Here is a 23,532-nt window from a genome sequence, read left to right on the forward strand (position 1 = left end):
TTGGGGAATTTGGAGGCATTAAGTTAAAACTCTGGGAAGACAGAATAAGGTATGTGACATGTAGGGTAGGAACTCTCTCATATTTATACTTACACAAATAATTAATCCTAAAATAAAATCCAATCCTTAAGACAAGCAGAACTCTCCCCTCTTCTGTTAGTGAGTCACAATGCTTTCTCAGGGTGATTTTGCACATTAAGCCCAAAGACATACCACCTCTTTCCTGTTATGAGGGTTTAGCTAGGTATGCTTTATAAACAAAAGCGATGATTAGAGGAAAATATCCTCTAAATACCAGTTATAAGTAACAAATTGTATCCTTCAACTGTGGCTGTCAAATTCCTATCTTTTGCTTCCTGGCAATATTACTCTATTAAATTATCTCTCTAACACAGAAATAAAGACCCCTGTAGTGGGCTGCCTAAAGCAGCTAACATTATGCAGAAAAGGGGAGAGTTTATGAAGATCTAAAAATAAATGTATAAAAATACAACTTTCATTCTTACCTCTAGTAAGAATGAATGCCAATATAAACTGAAGTATCAGAATGACTTGCTCACAGACAAAAATTTCCAAAACGATGGGAATAGCTGAGTCACTTATTCACTGAATACTTATCTCATATAATCAGTGAAAAAAAAAAACAATATAATATTATGAAAGTCATCTATTTCTATAGTCTTTGCTCAAGTTTCCAAAATTCAACATGGTTCTGACTCTGAAAGTGATTTTCACATATTCAGATTTATCTCTTAAAGCATTTGGTCACGCCCTACCAACTTCTAGCTGAACTTCCATTATGTTAGCTTTTCCTAGGATGGGCTAGTCAATTGAGATATAACATTCTCTTTGGAATGAATGGCTTTAAGCCATTTTCTACATTTAAAATTGAAACATCAGTTGAAGAAAAATAGGTACAACCTAACAGCCTATGCAAATTACAGATCAAGCTGCACCCACTAGCTTCAGAACAAAAAGTCAAAAAAACTCTAGAAAATCAAATCTGAGATTTTTACTGCTGAAAAGGTTTAACTCATCGACGAAATAACTTAGCGCCCCAAAGATACTGCCTGTATAAGAACGCAAGACAAATAAGCAAAGCTGAGGAAGGGGCCAGGGACTCCAAAATATTCTATTTCACAAATCAGTAGTCTCAACAATCTCAAAAATACCTAGATAGAAAATTAGCCAAAGCTTCAAATGATAGACAAATTTAAAAAGATAAATAACCTAATTTTTAAAATTCAGAAAAGATGCAAACAGACATTTCTCAAAAATATACATATACAAATGGCCAATAAGTACATGAAAAGATGCTCAACATTGTTAGTTACCAGGAAAAAACAAATCAAAAACACAATGAGATACCACTTCATATTCGCTAGATGATTATAATAAAAAAGACAGACAAAAGAAGTGTTGGCCAGGAAGAAGAGAAATTGAACCTTCATATACTGCTGGTGGAAATATATAATAGTCGAACAACTTTGGTTATAGTTTGGCAGTTCCTCAAAATATTAAATATGGAGTTGTGCTATGACCCAGTGATTCTACTCCTAGGTTTATTACTACCAAGAGAACTGAAAACATATGTCCACACGAAAACTTGTACATGTATGTTGACTGCAGCATTATTCATACTAGCCAAAAAGTAGAAACAACCCAAATGTCTATCAACTGATGAGCAGGTAAATGGAAATGCGGTATATCCCTACAATGGAATATTATTTAGCAATAAAAGATACGAAGTACCACGACATGGATAAACCTTGAAAACACTGAAAATGCTGAATGAAAGAAGTCAGACACAAAAGGTCACATGTTATGTGATTCCATTAACATGAATTATCTAGACAGACAAATTCTATAGAGACAGAAAGTAGATTAGTGGCTGTCAGGGTTAATTACTTGGCTGGGAAAGGAGGAAATGGGGAGTGACTGGTAATGGGTACAGAGCTTCTTCCGGGACAATGAAAATGTACTGGAATTGAATAATGCTAAGAGCTGCAAAATTTTTTAATATATTAAAAGCCGCTTTAAAAAATTAAAAAGAAACTAAAAATAGTTTGCACACTTTAAAAAATTAAAAAGAAACTAAAAATATGGTTAAGAAATTCATAAGGAGATAAATTCTGAAATAAAGTGCTTAGAAAAGTCTTTAGGGAAACCACAGACAATGGAAACAAAAATGGAGATGTCAAAACTGTCAAAAATTAAGAACTAGGAAAGTACACTGTCATACAAATAAACTTTTGAAAAGTTCTATTAAAAGACATACTGAGGAAGATGGAAAAGTGAGTTTCTAAGCAGGGAGAGAACAAAAGGAATAATCACCAAAACAAAATCATTCAATGACTCATCTAAGAGGTTCCCTGATGACTTTATAAAATAATTTAAGTGAAGGTTAACCTGTTAGTAAAGAACAAGAACAAGAAGATACGTATGTAATCTAAATTTATAAAATTGAAAGAGATATGAACGGATTTCACCAAATGCAGAGCACTAGTAATTGAGGGCAAAACTGAAATTTAACAAGTACACATTGGGGATACAGTGATAGTATTGCTTTTACACAGCAAATTTAATGGATTCCCTGTCAATAAATTAGAAGCACTCTCATTTGTCCTAAATAGGCTGAGATGATGATGAAAGATGGATGATGACACATTGTACACTAGAATATCAGCTCCATGGGGCCAGATAATTTATATTGTTCAACTGCTATGTGCTTGGCACATAGGATATGCTCAATAATAATGGCTAAATGAATCAACAGCACTCTGAAATCTACAGAATACTGTGCATAAGTTTTAGGAATTCATATCTAGATTAGGGAATTCTACACATCTGGAAGTGAAATTTTAATGGATGAAAAGCCAGAGATATCTGAGATCTAAAACTAGAGTTTAGGGGTGGAAAAGAATTTCCCTCTAAATACCACAATGATTGGAGGAAAATAAGCCTATAAAACTTGCTTGTATTATTAAATGTTTAAACTTATTCATAAATTTCCCTTATTTTTTACATTGTTAGTATAATAAAAAATATAAGTGAATCTAAACACTTCTAAAGAGTTAGCTACTTAAATGATAAAAATAACTATAAACACTTAGAATTCATTATGGGCAAGTTAACAGAACATAAAATATAGAAGATAAAATCCCCCAAAAATGACGTAAAATATAATAGACAAAATCAGTATCTAAGAAAGTATAAAACCTGTTAAAATCTATTCAATACTAACTAAACTTAGAACAATGAACACAGAAGACAAAGTCTCCCACCTTAAAGGAATTCAATTCAGGATAACAGATGAGAAAAAAACTACAATACAGTGACAAAAGTTACAACAGAGATAAGGACAATTTCTAACAATGACTGATTCGTCTAATTATAAGTTTATATGAAGAATAAAAAAAGATGCATCTTATTTTAAAGCATTAGTACATGTATAAAAAGTTTCTATACCTGTCACTTAAATACTAATAAAATAATAGTATTTATATAACAGTAACATTTAAACAGGGTTGCATTTAAATATTTAATCGACGTCATTAATATAAAATTCTGTTCTTTAAAGCACAGTACTCTATTGTTAGAATAATGACAGAAGTCACTAGTTAGTTCATTTTACCACACTTTTCTTTTTAACAAGATATCTGCAGGCAATGGACACACAATTAAAGCTGTAGCTCAAGTTCAAACAATTCCCTTTGAACACACCAAAAAGAAAGCCCACTAAAAGGACCTGTTATACTTCTCACATTTGAAAAGCAGTTTTAGATTTACTTCTATTAAGAACTTCATTTGAATCTAAAATATCAAGCTGGATTTCTGATGAAATGTTTTGCTTTCCATTAACAGATATGTCTTTCAATGGATCAGTTTCACCTCCAAAGTTTAGTAAAGAACGAATATTGGTTCAAGTATGAGAGACTTCTATTACTCACAAAATTACAATTTTTGAGTACTTAATCTGAGTGAATTTCGATGTAATGCCAAAAACAAGCAAGAGTTCATTTGATAGTTTTTGAAAATTATATTGAAAATATTAAAATGAACTTTTAAATATTTATAACTTAAAAAATTAAGCATACCTTAACTTTTTTTCATTCTCAAACTGTTTTTCAAGATCCTGAGAAATGTACACTGTTTTAAGCATGTTATTTTAGTAGCAGAGCCGGACTTACAATAAGGAAGTGACAATGCAGATTCTGGGTTTTGACATATATGCTTTACAATAGAAAACATTGTGCAAGTAAAAGAGTACTAAGGTTCAGAAATGCAACACATGCTAAATAAAATGGTGCATTTTTTAAAAAGTAAGACTGCTGCTATATACTTATACTGGGACAAAACTCATAAAAAGTTCCTCCAAAATCTCCTTTTTCCCTAATCCCCTGTTCAAAATAAGTTTTTCCATCCTAAAACTCATAAAATATATTTATAAAACATATCTCAGTACATCTTTATTCTCTTTACATTCACGGATATAACTCTCTAAAACTGAAAATATTTTATTTGACTCTTATGCTCTAAAGTAACTTACGTTTTCCTATTAAATTTACAGGAATTTTAAATATTTTTCCTATATTTAAAATTAACTTCTTAATTTCTATCTAGTTTATAGAATAGTTCCACATACATGACCTCATTTTATATGGTATAAATTTAAGGAATCACATTTTATGTGTTTAATTAGAAATTGCTTAATATCTTCATTTTTACTTAATGTTGAAACTACATTTTAATAGTCCCATATTCAGCTCCTACCACAAACACAAGAATACAAAACTGAGGAACTGTTATAAAGTTATATAAATAGAAAATAAGTGACCAAAGCAACATAAAATTAAGCAATACAATCTGATAATTCACAAACTGGATCGCTCACTGCAAAGACATTCAAATTTTACCATGGTATTTCACTTTTTTTTACCTTGGTTTATAAGTTCCTTTAACTATTTTTAATAGGTTTTTGTCAGGATAGATACTAAAACATTAACCCTTTTGTTGACTATTACAGGATTTATGCTAAAAATTTAATTTTGGCCAAATGTAAAATAACTATCAATCGTCCCCAGGTTAAGCAGTCCTCAGAGAGTCTCTCATACGTATTTTTTGAGTATGCGCACGTGCTCAAACACACACACACACACACACACACACACACACACACACACACACACACACATACACACACACACACACTTTGCATAGAAGTACTTGTATTTTTAACCAACAGAGATGCAAAGATAAATTCCTAGCTTTAAAAACTCAGAACATCAAAAAATACTAGGGAATATCATCTATGGCTACTGAATTTCTAATTTGTGTGGAATTATAAAGTTTTAACATTCCTATATATTTTTGACATTTGTGACTCATGTCCCATTTACACAAATTATACTTAATTTCAGCTTACATTTAAGTCTATTGAAAAATTAATCTGGATAGGAGTGCCTAACCTATATAGTTTCCTCATTCCACTCCTCCCCACCTCTGCCACCACCTCAGCCCAAGCATGTGGGGAACCACTATAGTCTCCTTGAAAGTAGAAACTAAAATTGGAGAAACAAATTATCATCTTTGAAGTAGACACACATGTATTTTATATGGAAATGCCCTTAATTACCCTCTGCATCCACTCAGCTGAGCACTTCCAGAGCTGTCACACTCACAGCCTTCTTAACCTATTGCCAGTGAGTTCCCATATCCACCAATCTATTGAACAGTCCTCAAACCATTGATGAGACTCCTACCTGCCAAACCCAAGGACTATTTTCAGCCCTTATAAGGTGACTCCAGAGTGTTACTAACAGCTACCTTCTTAAAAACTCTCCCTTGTACCTCACAAATCCAGTCTTTCGTGGTCCTCTTTCTTCTCTGGTTGTTCTTTCAACTGTTTTCTTTTACCTGCCAGCTGTTCAAATGTTGATCATCCCCAGGGTTCTTCTCTAGCCTTCTAGTTTTCTAGGAATGGACAAACTTCCCTGGGAGTGTATTTCCTACAGTATATTTCCTACACTGGTTGATGACTCTCAAATCCGTCTCTCACCATCCCGATGATTTATTGGACTCCAGGAATTTATTTCTAACTAGTCTTTTTACTAGATCACTCTACCATGTCTCTTTGTCTCTAGGCACAATTCCAATATCTTCCACATTATCACCAAGACTGCTGCTCTAAACACAGCTAACCATGTGATTCTATTACTTAAAATCTTTTCAAACTCAATACCTGTCCTAAAGGAAAAAGCAGCATGAAATTAAAATATTTCAAACCTTGGTCCTAAATTACTTTTTCTTCCTCATCTTCTGTCCCTTCCCCTACATGATGTCACACAAAATCACTCAAAGTTTCTGAAACAAGTCATCTATTTTTACTCCTTCATGATATTACTCATGCTATTTAGTAGTGCTGCCTAAAATGTACTTTTCCCTCATTTGCATGCTAAAACCCTGCTCTTCTAAGACTTCAGATATCACCTCCAGTGAAACCATTTTATTCCTTCCTTTATTGCCTTATCAATTGATCATTCCATCTTCAACATTTCTACCACAGTTCATTTGAATAGTATCTCTCTTAGCAATTATTTCACTGTATTGTAATTATCTGTAGATATGTCCACTTACGCAGAATCCCTAAAAGCAAGGGTCATATCTTTTCACCCTGTATCCCTCTCAGCTAGCAAACATGCCACATGGTAAACAGTTAATAGATGCTCAATAAGCAAATGCTATGTAATTTATGTCGCTCTCTATTTTAACTATCCTAATGTTTGATTCTATAAACTAATATATCCCAGGGTTTTATTTGGAAATATAATTGATATAGATTCAGTCTGTGACAAAGCAGATGAAGAAAAAGAAAATTGAAGAAATTTTGGAAAAAAACACATAACTAAACCCCATAACTCAATGTCAGAGTTATTCACAAAAGATATTAAGTAGTGTATCAATGATATAGTCTTCTATCTCTCTACTTTTTCATCTAAAGGCAATTTATTAATAGAAAACAATAATTTGAGGAGTCCTGTTCACAGATGGCGATCACAGCAGCCCTCTTCCCACAGGTGCTGTTGGAGGGGATGGGAATGACGTCCTCAATCTATCCAATCTTCATTCCTAAGCAGGCAAGAGCTCTACGAGCTGGCTGGGCCCCTAGTCCAGAGGTCTTGGTCCTATTTCTTCCTGTGGCCTGGAGTTAGATGTGGAGGGCAGTGATGTCCAGCTCCTTGCACCTCTGGGCCACATCCTGGGCAGCCAACATGGCAGTGTATGAAGAGGACTCATTTCAGTCAGCCTTTATCTTCATCCCACCAGTCACACAGTAGATGGTTTCCTTGCCAGAAAGATTGGTGATATGGATAAAAGTGTCACTGAAAGATGCAAAGATGTGGCAGACATCAAATACATTTTCTCCTTCAGCCACTTGAGGTCTGAGGCTGATGACCTGTTCTTCCTTCTTTTCCTTCCCCTCGCGAGGTGCCATTTCTACACATCTTCTCCAGACTCTCCCACCAGAAAGCTCTTCTATCTCTCTTAAGAAGAATACTACTTCAAATTATAATTTCTTTATGCTTTAATTTTCTCTTCTCTGAGATATAAGCCATTTAACTTATGGATATTAGAATACCCATAAAGGACTGGAAAAAACTTCATTTTCTGCTAAAATGCATTCTTATTTGATAGCTCCCAAAGCTACATAATTTTCACTTTGAGTTGGGAAGAAGCCGAGTGTAACAATGTATGACTGTACTCGATTATTCCACTGCTTCTTCCTATACAAATATTAATTACACTTCTCTGCCCAAATGTTGGCCATGTGACTTGCTTTGGCCAATAAAATGTGAGTGGAAAAGACAGGTGCCACTTTTGAGCAGAAGCTTTAATGGTAATTCCATGGCTCTGCATAGCTCTTTGCCTTCAACTACCAGAACATGTCCTGGATAGGAACTACTCCTTTAGCTTGAATTCCAGAAAAGAAAACAACTGTGGATAGTGCTGCCATCTACCTAAACAAGTAACATGAGCAAGAAATAAATCTTTGTTGTTATAAAACACTGAGGTCTTGGAGTTATTACCACAGTATAACTAGCATAAACTAACTGATAACACTGAATTAGATGCTCCTCCTCTATAATATCATGACACCCAGGCATATGCCAGTATAAAAATATTATTCTATACAGATGTTTCTTGACTTACAATGAGGTTACGTCCCAATAAACCTATTGTAAGCTGAAAACACCGTAAGTGAAAAATGCATTTAATATACATCATAGCTTAGCCTAGCTTACCTTAAATGTGCTCAGAACATCTACTTTAGATTACAGTTGGGCAAAATCATCTAACACAATTAATATACCAGAGATTATTGGCTGTTTATTCTTGTGATTACATGGCTCACTGGCAGCTATAGTTCGCTGCCTCTGCCTAGCTGCCTCAGGAGAGTATTGTATCACATATCACTAGCCCTAGAAAAGATCAAAATTTGAGATTTGGAATTTGAAGTACGGTTTCTACTTCAAATGCATATTGCTTTTGCATCATTGTAAAGCTGAAAACTCATTAAGTTAAACCATTTTAAGTCAGGGAACTTCTATAAACTGAAAAGTTTTCCTTTCATCCTTATCTCATATCAACCTGGTCTCCATCCCTATCCCACTCCCAGGTAACCAGTTACTAATTCCTTATGTATCTTTCCAGATTTCTTTATGCATAAATAAATGTCAAATAGAGATTCTTATTTTTTCCTCCTCTGACAAAAGGTAGGTTATTATATACACTGTACTGTACCTCATTTGTTGTGTTGTTTTGTTACCTGACAATATACATCCTCATTCTTTTTATAGACTTTCCAATGAAACAGGATCTCAAAAAGTTAGCCCCTTTACTTTATAGCTCATCTTATAATCCTCTTACAATAATCCCAGCAAAGATATACATAATGCAAGTGCAATAAGAAACCTCTGGAATTTAAAATATTTTATCTGATATTTTTATTCTAAAGAATTTATTGAAGTATGGAATACCTACAAAGAAGTGAACAAATCAAAAGTGAATAACCCTAAGTGAATGCACTCTTCTAACTAACACTCAGGTCAAGACGTAAAACATTAATAACATGTCATCTATCTGATTTTTTAATATTTCATGATCTATTAGCATCTAGGAAATATGTCAGAGGAAATTAATAGTACTGACCTTCCATCTGGGATTGTTTAGGGAATTACGTTTCTTACATTCCATTTCAGGTGACTTGACCTTTGTCATTTTCTTTTAAAATTTTATTAAATAGTTCATACATACAAAAAATAAACATAAATATAGGAATAAAAACTAACAAGTAATAAAAATATCCATGTACCTAACACTCAGCTTGAGAAGCCTCTCTCCTCCTCCCATCAGGGCAAGCAGTATGGCTTAATGGTCAAGAGTACAGACTCTGGAGCCAGACTGCCTGGGTTTTATTAGGTTTACCACTTACTGGCAGTGTAATTTTGGGAAGTTAAAGTTTTCTGAACCCTAAAAGTTCCTTTATTTGTAAATGAGAATAATAATAAGAATATTATTCTTCACAGCAAGTATTCACACTTATGAGAAGTATATATTTGTAAAGTATTTAAAACTTTCCAGCATATATTATGCAAAATTTAGCTATTTTTACACTCTCTTCCTCCCTCATAAAGAATTATGTTTACCATTCTATTACTATATATGTAGTAAAATAGATTTATGAATACTGTGATTTTTAAATTTTATATTAACTAGCATTACAGTCTAAGTATTCCTTTACAACTTGCTTTTTTCATTAAACATTTCTTAGATTCATCTAATTTATATATACAGCTGTTGTTCATTCATATTCACTCCTGCACAGTATTCCATGGTGTAAATTAACAGAAGTGTTTACATATTCCTGTCAATGGACATCTGGATTATTTCCATTTTGTTTTTTGCGATTATAAAAAATGCTATTATGAACATGCTTGAACATGTCTCCTGATGCAAATATAACAAAGTTTTTATAGAGTATATACCTAGGTGAATAACTGCAAGGTCATTAGGCATAAGCAAATTTAGCATTATAACAAATTGTTTATCGAAATGGTTATGTTATAGCATTACATGCTTTTATTAGAAGTGAGGTCTTACGTGAATGACCTAAGGCAGCAGTTTCCAACATTTTTGGCACCAGCGACTGGTGCTCCTAAGAGAATCTAATGCCTGATGATCTGAGGTGGAGCTGAGGTGGTGATGTTAGTGCTGCAGAGCAGCTGCAAAGACAGATGAAGCTTCGCTCACTGGCCCACCATTCACCTCCTGCTGTGTGGCCTGGTTCCTAACAGGTCACGGACCAGTACTGGAACACGTCCCAGAGGTTGGAGACCCCTGATCTAAGGTGTTCAATTTAAGAAATTAGAATATAGAAGAGGAAATTAAACCCAAAGTAAGCAGAAAGACTATAATAAAGATAAGAACAGAAATCCAAGAAAAAACAAAAATATCATAGGAAAATCCATTAAAAATAACTGATTCTTTAAACTTCTGGCCAACATGACGAAGAAAAAAAAAGATACAAATTACCAATACTGGAAGCAAGAGAGGTGACATCACTATGGATTCTATAGATACTAAAAGGATAGCAAAGTACTGTTACAAATAATTTTATGCCAATAAAGCCAACTTAGATGAAATAGACATATTTCTTGAATGAGACAAACTATGAAAGTTAACTGGAGAAGAAATAAATGGCCTGAAAAGCCCTATATCTATCAAAGAAATTGAACTTAGTTTAAAACTTTCCACATACACACACACACACACACACACACACACACACACACACACACACAAAACAAAACAAAACAAAACAAAAATAAAACACAAACAGATTCAGATGGCTTCATTGGTGAATTCTAACAAGAATTTAAGACAAATCTTTCATGAACAGAGATGCAACAATCTTTAACAAAATTTAAACAAATCAAACCCAGCAATATAACAGGATAACACAATGTAATAGGATTGTACATTGTGAAATTTATCCCAGGAATGCAAAGTTGGTTTAATATTCAAAAATCAATCAATGTAACTCATCATACCAACAACAGAACATGAGAGTCTCTATTGCTCTATAGTGTCTCCCACAGTTGATATCATCCAACTTTGTAAATGAGTATAAATGATATCTCAAGTTTAAGTTTACAGTTCCCTAGTTACACTGAACATCTTGTATGTGTTTATTGGCCATTCTAATTTCTTTTGTGAAATTCTTGTGTGTCTTTTAACCATCTTTTTATCTTTTAGGTTGTATTTTTTATTATTTGGAGAAGTCCTTTCTATATTCTGGATACTAATTCTTTTCAAGAGATATGTATTATAAATAACTTCCCATAGTTTTTTTCTTCTTTACTTTTTCATTCTATTTGAATGAAAAAATTAATTTTAAAGTATCTGAATTTATCAATCTTTTACTTCAGTGTATGCTTTTTGTGAATTACTTACTATTCTTCCCTATCCCAAGGTCATAAACATATTCTACATTCTCTTCTTAAAGCCTTTAAAAAATGTCAAATTTCTTAAGTTAGTACTTCTATAATTTCTTTGGAGAAAAGTACAGTGTTGGCAATTTTTTTAACTACCTACTAGATACTTGGCACTGTACCTATTTGTAGAGCTACAAGGCAGCATAAGCTATTACAGTGGCCTTTAAGGAGATTATAAACTAATTAGGGCTGTAATAATTACAGAGCTAACCCCGAATAATATATAATCAAGGGTTAACTTTTATGATATAAATTATCAACGTTTAAAATATTAAGAAAAAAGGATAAATCAGTGAGAATTGTGGCAATCAATAAAATCCCATGAAGAAAGCATTAAACTTTCACTTAATTCTGATTTAGAGTAACAACGAAATCCAGAATTAACCCAAAATATATCCATACTTCAGAGCCAACAGATAAAAACTACAGACTGAATTAATGCAAAATGTGTATGTGACAGCAACAGAAAATGGAAAATATAATAAAAGCAACAATGTAAAACATACATAAACATTACATTTGTATTTTGTGTGTCGGCATTACTTAGGGCTATACATAACTAAGATATTCTCAGCCCAACTCTGCAGACAATCAGAAAATTCAAATTTCAAAAGCAAAAGAGCATTGACAGGTTAAGTTAGAAAGATTACAGAATTAACTATTACTATCAGAATATTACATAGTTATAAAACTAGAAGTATGACACCAATTCTAGAAACAAGAAAAAGTACTCTCTTCAAGCAATTCTTTTTAAAAGTGACTGAACTTAAAAACGTGAAGTTTTTCCCTCCAGCCCCAACATTCAGATACCAACATTCCAAATATTTTGTCTTGGTGAATAATATTTTGGCAGCAGGACTTAAATATCAAAATTGAATAATTTATATATGAAACAGCATAGTAATCAATCAGAAAACCTATAAAAAGGAGTCATTTCAGAAAATAATTGTCTATTAAAGTCTATAATTTACTAGCATTTAAGCCTCTATATTGCTACGATGACAAAGTTGTAATAATAAAGATTAGTAGAAGAAATAATGACATTTTTACAACACAACCATCTAATATTTAAAAGTGCTTTTTAATCACTTTCTCACACATTATTCAAATAGTTTACCTACTGTTAAATCACCTTTCAAAATACAAAGGATAAAATTTTGATAGAATTCTCAAATCAGGTCACTGGCAAGAGAAAGGAGAACTATTAAAACCAAGTATAATGCTTACCTGAAATCTCTGCCTCCTCACAACTGACAATTATGACCAAAAACCTCAGCGTAGAGTATCAATTTAAAATGGCAAGAAAAGTACTACTACCTAAGTCTTATGTTTTAAAATATATTTCTATTGAAATTCTGATGTAGGTTCTATCACTTAACACCTGCCTCTGACTTGGACATTTACATGCAATATTTTCTTCATCATTATCCTTGTAACTTCTTTTGTTTTCATTCAAAATATTAAATCTATACTCTGGCAAGATCAGAAATGGTATTTAAATGAGTTGATTCCAGAATTAAAAATGACTGACAAAAAATACACCTTAAAATGATGCACACAGCAAACTGTTTTAATATGCCAAGAGAAAAACAATCTTGAAAATAAGAAATTATACTTTGGAACCTTTAAGTCTTGTCTACTCACTACATCTACAAATCTAATCCTCATCATTTTTGAATCACCCTATTATGAAGTCAACATAATAAAGCAGATGGGTGTTTCATAATCCACTACAGAACATACCAATTTAGTTATGTGAATGGATTAAGGGGAGGCATGGCTTTCCCAAAATTGCAAATCCAAAATTCTCACCCTCAAGGTTTGTGCCTTCATTCCCTACAGGTTTCTGCCCTATTGCCCCATTAACCCTGAACTTCAACCCTTATACAACCTTCTTGAAATGGAACCTTACTCAGGTTCACCTCTATCCTTTAATCTGATCAATCCAGTAGTAGGGCTCCTTAACATGCAATTTCCTACTGACTACCATTCTGGTCTTAAGCCTTTTTATGCAGACCTCTATATACCAAGGATACCTGTTACTTTCTACCCTGAATCTTCAGAGTCCAATTCAAGTTCCCCTTTCCAGACAAATAAGCCTTCCCTACCTTGATTACAAGGAGCTCTAAACTCCATCTTAATACCTCCATAATGCCCCATGTTGCCTAATACAGCATATACTTTTACATGTTTCCTGATTGACTAGATTATATCATGTAACTTACTCAACACATTTAATTTCAAATCTTCAAGTAAGACAAGCCAAGTATGCTACTGATTTTTCTTGCTTTTAACAGGGAAACTATACAAACTTGACAGTACTAGATAATGGATATTAATTATAAGACTATTTGAACTGTTTTTACTTATAACACTTCTAACACCAAATGTGTGGTGTCTTTTCCAACATCATTTCTCCAACTCTCCAGTACAAACTGGGTGTCCTTCAATTTAATTCTGACACAATCTACCTGGAGTTAATATAGATTCCACAAATTAAGGGCTCAGTCCCACAAGACTGCCCCCACTTCAGATGCTAGTCCAAAAGTCCCAGGTTGTCACTGATACTTCCAACCAACCAGCTATAAATTCAGGGAGTTCCCAATTTGCTACTTGGGTTCAATGATTCACTAAAATGACTCAAAGATCTCAGGAAAGTGCTTTACTTACTATTACTAGTTTATTATAAAGGATACAACTCAGGAACAACCAAATGGAAGAGATGCACAGGGCAAGATGGAAGAAGGGGCTCACCCCTCTAGGTGAGCCACCCTCCCAGCACCTCAATGTGTTCACCAAACCCAAAGTTCAATGAATCTATATGTTCAAGAGATTTTATCCCTCTAATCACTTGGTCTTTCTGGTAATCAGCCCCATTTCGAAGCTATCTAGGGGGTCCCAGCCACCAGTGAATTTATTATCATACAAAAGATTTTCTTATCACTGAGGAGATTCCAAGAGTTTCAGGAACTGTGTGCCAGGAACCTGTGACGAAGACCAAATATTTGTTTTTTATTATATCATATTATTTCTCTAGCACTTTCTAAAAAATTTCAAGGTATCAAAGAATCATCTTAGTTTAGGTACCTCCAAAGACAGTTATCAAAAAAGAAAATTTATTTAACAATGAAAAAACACATTTACAGACAATAAGCATACAGGTCTTACTGTGCAAGCACACCAACTAAAGCAATAAAGAAAAATTATAATAGCCACAAGTTATTGAGTACTTATTCTGTGCTAGGCATTCTGTTAAGTGTTATATATGAATTCTCATTAAATCTCTATAACAATCCTGTGAGGTGAATCCCACTATTAGCCTCTTACAGATGACAAAAACTGAGGCACAGAGACTCCCAAAGGTCACACATCTAATAAGCAGTGGAGCCAGGATTCCAACTCAGGTAGTCCAACTCCAGAACCAGGGTTCAAATACCTCCAAAGATCTGATAGCAGCTCTATTCTCCCCGCCACCCCCACCCCCCGCGCCCACCCAAATTCTGTTAACTTCTGGGTTTGCATTTCCCAGAATACATCATTCTCTTTCATGCTTTTCTGCCTTAAATACATACTAGTCCCTTGGGCTGGAATGCCCTACTCTTTTTTATTCAGCTAGTAAAACCCTACTCATTCTTCAAACAGCAGCTTAAAAACAACTTTCTCTGTGAAGCCCTCTTCATTCCTTGCACATTTTCTGCCCCCAATCTTGGGGGAAGGAATACATCACTCCCTTAGCTCCTTGGAAACAATGATTCACAGGTACTTCTATTGTTTTACTTATTTGTATCGTAATTATGTTTTTCAGAACTATGTACCTACTGGGCACTACACTGCACTGCAAGCATGAGATACTCAGATAACTTGTTAAAGACCAAGAATGCATAATGGTCCCAGTTTAAGTTCAACTATAATTTAAATGAATACTTTCTTCTAGTCAAGACAATATCATTCATTCTAACAATAATTTACCACTCTCTATGTGCCCGCATACACAAAAGATGCATTAGTGAGTAAAATTCATATCTTAAGCTTTCAGGTTCAAACTAAGACTTTTAAATTGTATTTTTCCAACCATTTCTCAACTTACACATTAAGACTTTGGCACTACAATTTCTCAATAATATACCAACTGTGCCTATTAACAAGTATTTTGAAATTAGAAACACACTCTTCATCTACTAAATTTGTTAAAACAAAAGTCTAATCAAGAGTAAGACATTTACACTAGGGAAGTAGTGACAAAAATTAAGCTACACAGTACATCAAAAGCTGCTCTACTATTTCTACCCCCATCTAATGAACATTTGCTCTACACCCTTCTACCTCTTACACTCTAATCTGCTTTCACCAAAATATTACTCCATCTAACATTTCCTTTTTTTAAATGAGCTTTTTTGAGATATAATTCACATACCATACAACTCACCAATTTAAAGTACACAATTCAGAGTGTGCAACCACCACAATCAACTTTATAACATTTTCATCATCCCAAAAAGAAACCCCTACCCATTTAGCAGTCACTCCCTGTATTAGCCAGTGTTCTCCAAAGAAACAGAACCAAAAGAATGTGTATATATACAGAGAAAGAGAGAGATTTAGTTTAAGGAATTGCCTCCCATGACTGTGGGGGGCTATAAAATCAGAAATCTGCAGAGCAGGCCAGCAGGCTAGAGACACAGAGAAGAGATGCTGTTGCAGTCTTGAGTATGATGGCTCTCTGAAGGTAGAATTCCTTTTTCAGGAGAACCTGTCTTTCTCTTAAGGCCTTCAACAAATTGGATGAGGCTAATCACATTCTGGAGGTTAATCTGCTTTACTCAGAGTCAACTGATTTAAATGTTACATTTTAAAATATACCTTCATAGCAACATCTAGACTGGTATTTGACCAAAAACTGAATACCATGGCAAGGCCAAGTTGACATATAAAATTAACTATCACTCCCTGTTACTCTCAGTCCACTTTTTGTCTCTATGGATATGCCTACCTAGCACATTTCATATGAACAGAATTATACCATATGTGGCCTTTTGTGTCTGGCTTCTTTCACTTAGCATAGTTTTCAAGGTTCATCCATGTTGTAGCATCTATCAGTACTTCATTTCTTTTTATTACCAAATAATATTCCATTATATGGTATACCATATTTTGTTTATCCATTCATCAGTTGATGGACATTTAGATTCTTTCTACCTTTTTTTGACTATTATGAATAATGCTGCTATGAACATTCATACAAGTTTTTGTGTGAGCATATATTTTCATTTCTCTTGGGTTTATATCTAAGAATAGAATTGCTGGATTATATGGTAACTCTGTAGCATTCCTTTTTACCATGCAAACTTCTTGAAAAAACTCCAAACTACAAATTTTGTTTATTCTACAAGTAAAACAACCATACCTACACTTATAACATACAACATGATCTTATTTTCTATCCCTGAATTTTTGAAATGGAAGGAAACTTATAACTAGCATCTAATAATATAATTACTATTTCTCTAGTTAAATAGTTAAAAAACCAAATATAGTCACTTTTTCTAAATTAGATTTACTTAAAGGAATGGGGAATATATATATACGTGTGTATGACATATATATCACACACATATTATATATCACACATCCGAATAAGTATATATTCCATTTAAAACACAAACCCCATAGTACTAAACTTAGAAATTAACCAATGAAAGAAAAAAAGAATCTGTTTTTAGTATATCTTGGTATCTGAACAGTGATACTCCAATATATTTATATGTAAGGAATTGTTTTTATTCAATTTGTAAAATGTTAAGTGATGAATACTATTTGAAAAACTGATCTTCAACTAAAACTCTAGACTGATTTACAACCAAAATATCTAAGAGTTAATAGACAATAAGGTTTTTATTTCAATGCATTTTTTTCTTTTGACTACCTAGTGGTAAATGAGTCCATGATCTCAAATTGAGAACTAACTCAAATGACCTTCCGCCCTTTGACCTTCCTCAGGGTTTGCAAAAATAGACTGTTCCATTGTTCACATTTTGCTCATTCAAACATTTATGTAGTACCTACTCCCTCATTCACTAACAGGTTGGTGATGAGATTAATGGCTAAGAGTGCTGAGGTAGCAAGCAATAGAATGTGCAGCATTCTGCGATCAGATGGTTTGAATCTTGACTCTGCCATTATCTGTGTTACCGTGAACAAATTCCTTCACCTCTCTCAACCTCAGCTTTTTCATCTGTAAACTGAAGATAATAATACTACCTACTCCAAAAGTTTATTGTGAGGATTAAATGAGATAAAGTACATAAAACTCTCTGCACACCACCTAGTAAGTACTCGCTAATGAATGATAGCTATTAATTTTACAGCAGCCTAGATGCTGGTCTGAACTTAGAGCATATTAACACATTTCAGATAAGCTGACCACAATCCACTTGATATTATTGGCTAAAATGTACATTTTAAATTATGATCCCATAGCTTATGAGAAACAGTAGCAACAACAAAAACTATGTTTCTTTACCTACATATCCAAGTAGGTAAACGCACAGAAAAAGTTCTGAAAAATTATATACTAAACCATTACTTCTAGAAGAAAAGGAAGAGAGGTGCCTATGTGAAGGAAGACATATAGACTCAATGTACTTCGCTACTGCTTGAATTTTTTGAAACTTTATTCCTGTTATTTCTATAGGTTAAAAATAGAAGATAAATAACAACTTGAAAGTCCATATTAGAAATTCATTTCTGCTTGGTTCAACTAGAACAAGTCAGTAGTTATAAATGTAGATAAAACTATAAGACTGAATGAAAGTATTGATACCACCTTAATACAAATAAATAAGAAAACAAAGTTGCTTATGTCTTTAAACTAAAATCTAATCTAAATTGTATATATGACAAAGGATGCAGTACTAATCACCAAAAACTTCCATGTTTTCAAGTGCCTATATAAACTTTACTTTTTTTCTTTATATCTATCAGTTATTCTCTTTAAAGGATAAAAAATTTACATGGCAAACAAATTTTTCCAAGGCTATTTCATTCATTCACATAAACACCCAAATCTAAAATAGTTGCCTGAATGCAAGCCTAAGAAAAAACATATTTATTGCTCAGAGTAGTACAGATATGTAGAAAAAATGCTAGCTAACTCAGAGAAATAATTAACTCAGGTGCTCTCTGTCTTTGAAAGTTTGTCATATGATAAGCATTTTAGTTATGCACCCAGAAAATAAGAGCTTAGATTATCTTTCAAGACAGCAAAAGATAGATTTCATTACAGTAATTATTTAGTCCATAATAATATAGATCAGAATAAATGTCTAGCAGTTAGCTTTTATTTTAGGAAGAGGTGGGAATCTAGATTCTGGTTCCAATTCCCACGGTTCCTAATAGATGACCTTGTGCAAATAACCTCTAAACATCAAACCCTTTTGGATAAAAGGGAGCCTGCCTATAGCTGCTCTAACCTACTTCCTAAGAGTGTTCTACAGATCAAGCGAAATAAAAAAGCACTCTGATTATTATAAAATCCTTAAAATAAAAGTATTGTTTTTCATGAGAATAGATACACTTGTAATAGTTCGAAATTAATATCAATAATCACAGATCACCTATGATCCTAAAATACTTGGCAAAGTCTTTCTTGCACATTGCAAATTCTCAATATGTAATGATTTGTAAAGACTACTTATTGGTAACTGAGTCCATGATCTCAAATTGAGAACTTGAATGACCTTGTGCCCTTTGACTTTCCTCAGGGTTTACAGAAATACAGACTGCTCCATTGTTCACATTTCACTCATTCAAACATTTATATAGTGTCTAGTTCCTTGTTCTCAAGAGCTCACATCTGGCAGGGCAACAGTACATTTGCATCATAGTTATTTTGTTGTCTGTTTCCCATAATGAAATTATATACAAAGTTCTGTGGAAGTACAGAGGAAGAAGCAATTAATCCTTCAGTTAGTGAGAGTCAGGGAAGGTTTCACATTGGAATTGGGCCTCAAGGGATGAAGGGGAAAGGTCATTCTGGAAGACAAAACAGCAAAAAAGGCACTTGTTCTAGGAATAGTCAGCACTGTCACACAGCTAGTACACAGAGTTTAGGGAAAAGGAAAAAAGAATACTAGAAGATGGAGCTGAAAAAAAGGAAATGAGAGACAGATTTTCAAGGGGTTTGTATATCATGATAAAAATTAATGGGGCAAGAACCAAGATTTTCAAGCAGTGGTGTAAACTGTTCATTTATCTGTAGTGGCAGTAAGAGAAACATGGGCAAGAAAGAGTCCTTAGAACATTTCTGCAGCTAACAAATGCCACCATTTTTCTTGATTCAAGTAACTGACATACATTAAGAACCAATCTCACTTTTCACTTAAAACTTTTCACTTGAAACTCTAAATGACAGACACCCTCCTCCCTATTTATCGAAGAGAATAAATACTAAGCTCTAACATAAATACCACTTGAGAAAACCAAATAGGAGCCTGAGAAGGTAAATTTAACCTAAGGAGCAAAGTCAAATAACTAAGTAGGAAAAAAATGTTTTAAGTGTATATACCGTCCATATTTTTTTACAATTTGAAATAATAAAGTATTTCATTAATTTTCCACTACTGTGAAAAGTAACATAGAAGGACATGAATATGCTTCGAATATACAATGTGGTCTTCTGAACATATTTACATTTGTGTGCCTTAAACATAATGTGTTGAATATCTGACTTCCTCACAAAAAGCAGCATCTCTTAATGACCTTTATACTTCTGTCAACCAAAAAATTAGGTACCTGTTAAAACAACACACAAATAAACAATATCGATGAATGTATGATTTGCCATTCTCCCAAAAGCTGAGACCGGAATCTCTGCTGTCATGTTTAGATATGAAGATAAAAAAGGAAGAAATGATTTTGGTTATAGAATTCTGGAGAGTCTTCCCTTGCAATGACTTCCTTGCAACATCCTTGGAACATGCCATATCACTCTTTCCTCTATGCCTCTACTTGAGCAATTCTTTCCATCCAAAACTCCTTTCCCTGACTGATTCTATCTACCTTCTGCCTTAGTAAAAAGGCCTAAGGTCTAGCTCAAATTGCATCTCATTCATGAACCGTCTCATTCATGAAACCATCTCATCCATGAAGCCTTCTCTAAAATCTCCAGTCCATACAGAACCTCTCTCTTTGCTGAAGTCCTAATGGATAAGTTAATACACTTGTCTTTTCTTGCTTTCTGGCATTTAATTATTTTCATTCCTATTGTGAGCCTGGTCTATACCCTTACAAAATGGCCTCATATCTAAACTATCACAAAGCCTTGGAATAGCAAAGTGGATAAAAGCTTGGGTTATGGACTCCAGAATCAAGAGTCAGAATACCTCAGTTCATTCCTGCTCTACCATCTATTAGCTATGTGAACTTGGGCATGTTAACCTAATCTAACCTCTCTGTGCTTTAAATTTCTCATAGGTTAATATGGGATAATATGTACCTATCTTGAACAGTTATTTAAGGATTAAATAAATTAACATGTAAAGCATTTAGAACGGGGCATGGTACACAGTGCACAAGTATTGGTTAAGCTGTTACCCATTTTTCCTTGCTCCAGGCCTCTCTACACACTGCTGTATGTCAGTACTCTGCACAGAACTCTCCCTGGCCTTCCATAGTCCATGAATCTATGTCATTAGCTTGGTAATCAAGGCACTTCACAACCTGGGACCACACTATCTACTCAGCTTCAGTTACTCAATATCTACTTTATACAAAATAAAAGGAAACAGACACATAAGGCAGAGACCCTCTCCTCCAGGGTCTGACAACCAGTTACAAAAACAATGCACAAATATAAAACCATCACATAGAATGGATAGTTCACCCTTAACTGCTCTCTAAAAGAATTCTACAATCCAATAAAAACAGTTTCATCAATGTTTGGAAGATGCCATACTCACTCAAAATTATCTGCTTTTGTCTGTTTTAGTCCACTTTCATCTCTTTAAAACATACAAAAACACCCAAACGCACTTTTTCTTAACTTGTATCCATCCCTTATTTTAAAGTCTAATTCAAACACTATCACTCTCTTGCCATTTAAAGTTATATAATACTCACATCAATCAACTGTTCTCAAGGTTAAGTCACCCTCTCTATCTAAAATATAAACTCCTAGAAAGAAGAAACAACAATTTCTTTCCAGTTCTTGCATTTCCTCCCCCTTCACCACTATGCCCTCCACTAAAATAGATCATGCTGCAACAGGTGCCAAAAAATGTGTTGAATTTAAGTAAAAAAAGTGAAACTGGAAGTAAATAACTACTACTATAACTACTTACTACTAAGGAACTACAGTGAAACTGGAAATAGGCTATATACTGTGTGGACCAATAGACTACCACCTATCCACAAGCCTCAAATCAGATAGGACCATCCAAAGAAGCAGTCCACTCACTACCCTTTCCACCATATGGGTAGATTTGCTTGTTCAGTGGTACCCTGAGTCAAAGGAAGGATCAACAAGCATTCTATTATCTACCACTTAATTTGAAAAGCTTGACCTCCAAAGGATGATACACAGGGCCAGCATCTAAGCAGGGCAATATCCAACTGCTATATCCCTGAGTAGATGATCTGGGAAAGCTAGTTAAATTCCACTTTGTGGCAAATGTGTCACCCTCCAACATGCAGGTTTTAAGTACCATAACACATTCCATGAATTTAGCATTAAAAAGTGTCACCTAGATTTCCATGTGCCACATATTGCAAATTTTCTACAATGAGCATGTATTACTTGAATAATCAGAAAGTTTCAAATGTTTATTTCTTCCAGATTTTAATGGGCCTGCCATAATGGCCAATGCAGAATGAGACAATCACAAGTTCAAAGTCAACCAAAGGGCATATTACCCCAACTTTCCACCTCCCAAGTAAAGTGCAATTTGGACAAAGTTCTCAACTTCGTATTTTTCAATTTAAAACACTACTTCTACATATGCCATCACATGAAAGAAAAAAATTTCTCATTACCTTCTTAAGACTCCACAGCACTATAGCAAATCTCAAAGAGCTATCTAGATGGTTCCCTCTTCTGCCCATCCAAATATCCCCCTCCCTAAGTACTGAGCCCTTAATAAAGGCCAGGAAAAGGGTGCCAAATGATTTACATTATTATCTGAATCCTCAAAACAACAGTAGGTACCATTATTATCCCCAGAAGAGAAAACTGAGGCTTAGAGATGTTTGGGGGGAAAAAAAACTTGCCTGAGGAGACGCTCATAGAAAGAGGGGATTCTTGTGGTATACAAAGGAATTTGCTAGGACTGGCCAGGGGACTTTTGTTATGAGAAAACTGTAGCAGAAATCCTCAAACTGGAAATTTCACAGAGAAAACAATAAGTGATACTTGGTCAAACTATGGATTTTCTTTGAAACTGTGTGCCTCACAATAACAGACACATAACGGATGCTCCCTAAAAACTTGTCCAAATTTAGATCTTAAGTAGTTAATCCCTAAAACAATTGATCACATGGCAAAATCTGACAGATTATTTGTTTTAACTAGATTAGGTGGTACAATAACCAACCTAACATAATAGCCTCATATCCTGGGTGTGTTTTAGCTACTAACGAAGGAAGAAAAAAAAGGAAAAATGGCAGAAATAAGTTGTGTATCCTTTAAAGATAATTTTTTCTAATAACAAATTTAAAATTTTAACATGTCATCACAATTTATACAATAAGCACTCACTATTGATTTATTCTTAGTCATCTCAAAATAACCTATTGTAGGGGTTTTAGTACAGCTACGAAAAGCACTGTTAATATAATCAGTTTTTCAAATAAGTAAAAAAAAAAAAAAAAAGCTGAGTCTCCTGAGTATTGAATCAAAGAAAAGAATGTACATTTGCAGAATACGTATTTTAAGCAAACTTGTTATCTGATTAAGTTGGACCTTAACAGTCACCTAAGAACGTAG

General features: G+C 33.9%; 1 protein-coding gene and 1 pseudogene across 4 annotated transcripts in view; both read right to left on the reverse strand.

Annotated features, from left to right (window-relative positions):
• The window catches only part of SLMAP (sarcolemma associated protein), a 131,581-nt gene that overhangs the window by 104,917 nt on the left and 3,132 nt on the right, over positions 1–23,532 (reverse strand). The gene's annotated exons all lie outside the window — the stretch shown is intronic.
• LOC111746611 lies at positions 4,165–7,684 on the reverse strand (annotated as a pseudogene).

The sequence above is a fragment of the Pteropus vampyrus genome, unplaced genomic scaffold (assembly GCF_000151845.1).
Source record: "Pteropus vampyrus isolate Shadow unplaced genomic scaffold, Pvam_2.0 Scaffold195, whole genome shotgun sequence".
Classification (NCBI taxonomy): domain Eukaryota; kingdom Metazoa; phylum Chordata; class Mammalia; order Chiroptera; family Pteropodidae; genus Pteropus; species Pteropus vampyrus.